Source organism: Littorina saxatilis, linkage group LG9, assembly GCF_037325665.1.
Source record: "Littorina saxatilis isolate snail1 linkage group LG9, US_GU_Lsax_2.0, whole genome shotgun sequence".
In the NCBI taxonomy this organism is placed as follows: Eukaryota; Metazoa; Mollusca; class Gastropoda; order Littorinimorpha; family Littorinidae; genus Littorina; species Littorina saxatilis.
Window position 1 is genome coordinate 7,912,509 of NC_090253.1, and position 2,500 is coordinate 7,915,008.

The window sequence follows — 2,500 nt, forward strand, 5'->3', positions numbered from 1 at the left end:
ACTCGTCATTCTCATTGTGACGCACTTTGAGCGAATCCTAGTTTTTGTCTTACCTTTCGACCCGGAGTATGTCATGCGCTATTCCAGGAGATACACATTTTAAATTTAGCCGAGAGCTACAGAGTTCGTTTTGGGAGTTGAGTAGATGACAACATACACGTACACGGAGAAGGTCTTAGAATTAGTATTTAAGCGTTCTATTTTTCAAATCTAAATGCTGTGTTTGGGAGTCATGGCAGACCGTAATATTCGTCAACGTACATCGTGTTTGTTTGTTATGCAAAGCGTTTTCGCCATTAATGACACGGATTTTGCATGCGTTAGCTAGACTGTAGGTTTGACTTCCTCAATCCAACGGCCTTAATCTGCTTTGACAAATGTGTATCTATGAAAACGAAATAAATAATGATGACGACCAGAAGTCCGGAATCCTAACAGAACAGCTGGGCGATGCAAACCACTCGCTGATTAAAATGCATTTAATTATTTGGCATAGTTTCGGAGCGGTTTTGAGCAAATCATTACAGGTGTGTCTAAATTACGGTACAGCGAATGTCCCCTGAACTTTTTAAGGTCCAAATCGTCAGAAAACTTTCAAAAATAGCGCCTTCGGTAAACTATCTTTAAAAACTGATCTGAATTGTACGTTTTTACATTTAGTCAAGTTTTGACTAAATGTTTTAACATAGAGGGGGGAATCGAGACGAGGGTCGTGGTGTGTGTGTGTGTGTGTGTGTGTGTGTGTGTGTGTGTGTGTGTGTGTGTGTGTGTGTGTGTGTGTGTGTGTGTATGTGTGTGTGTGTGTGTGTGTGTGTGTGTGTAGAGCGATTCAGACTAAACTATTGGGCCGATCTTTATGAAATTTGACATGAGAGTTCCTGGGTATGATATCCCCGGACGTTTTTTTCTTTTTTTCGATAAATACCTTTGATGACGTCATATCCGGCTTTTTGTAAAAGTTGAGGCGGCACTGTCACACCCTCATTTTTCAATTAAATTGATTGAAATTTTGGCAAATCAATCTTCGACAAAGGCCGGGGTTTGGTATTGCATTTCAGCTTGGTGGCTTAAAAACTAATGAGTGAGTTTGGTCATTAAAAATCGGAAACTTGCAATTAAAATTATTTTTTTATTAAACGATCCAAAAACAATTTCATCTTATTCTTCGTCATTTTCTGATTCCAAAAACATAAACATATGCTATATTTGGATTAAAAACAATCTCTGAAAATTAAAAATATAAGAATTATGATCAAAATTAAATTTCCGAAATCGATTCAAAAACTATTTCATCTTATTCCTTGTCGGTTCCTGATTCCAAAAACATATAGATATGATATGTTTGGATTGTTTGTTTGTTTGTTTGTTTGTTTATCTGTTGCTTAACGTCCAGCCGACTACGCAGAGCCATATCAGGACGATATGTTTGGATTAAAAACACGCTCAGAAAGTTAAAACGAAGAGAGGTACAGTAAAGCGTGCTATGAAGCACAGCGCAACCGCTGCCGCGCCAAACAGGCTCGTCACTTTCACTGCCTTTTGCACTAGCGGCGGACTACGTTCAGTTTCATTCTGTGAGTTCCACAGCTTGACTAAATGTAGTAATTTTGCCTTACGCGACTTGTTGTTTCTTTCCTTTTGTCCAAGTTTCGTTGTGTTTTGATTTTGCCAAGTTCCTTTCTCTCTGTTTTCTTTCCTTTCTCCTTCCTACTTTCCTCGAGACAGCACCTTATAGAAATGAAGAACATTGGCACTACATCCCAACGGACTCTGTCAGCGAAGGAACTGAACTGAATTGCACTTCTTTGTTTCTTTCTTTCTCACACATTTGTTAGTGAAATTTTTCAAATTCCTTCATCTTCTTTCTTTCCTTTTCTTTCTTTTCTCCTTCCCTCTTTCCTGGAGATAGCACCTCATATTTTTTTTTTGTATGGCCATGTTGGGTTTGATGCGTGCATGCCTGGTTTTCTCCTGTAGATGGGTGTCGGCACAGAAGGTCTGCCCGCTGTCCTCAGCCAACATGCTCCGTCTTCATGGCAGCTCAAATTTTGTATCGAGGTTCTCTCCTCTAGATCCGCCGTGTTTCGCCTAGGGGCTTGCGCTGCCTAGTTGATAAGGTCACCTCGTAGAGGATGTGGTCATAGACCACGCACGGTCGGTCTTGGGATAGGGAAACGTTATGCTAGTCCGGAGGGATTACGCCACAATGGCCACCTCGCGAAGACCCAGGGTCCTAGACTAGGGAGGTCCAAGGGGGAGCACCGGGAGGGCTACCCCTCTACCCGCACCTCCAACACAATCCCTTCCCCTGGTAGCTTCATCTCCAAGGAGGAAACAGAGCTACCTGCAACACCCCGCACCTCATATAAATGAAGGACATTGGCACTTCCTCCCAACGGACTCTGTCACCGAAGGAACTGAACTGAATTGCACTTCTTTGTTTTTCTCTTTCTCACACATTTGTTTGTGAAAAAAAATCTAATTCCTTCATCTTCTTTCT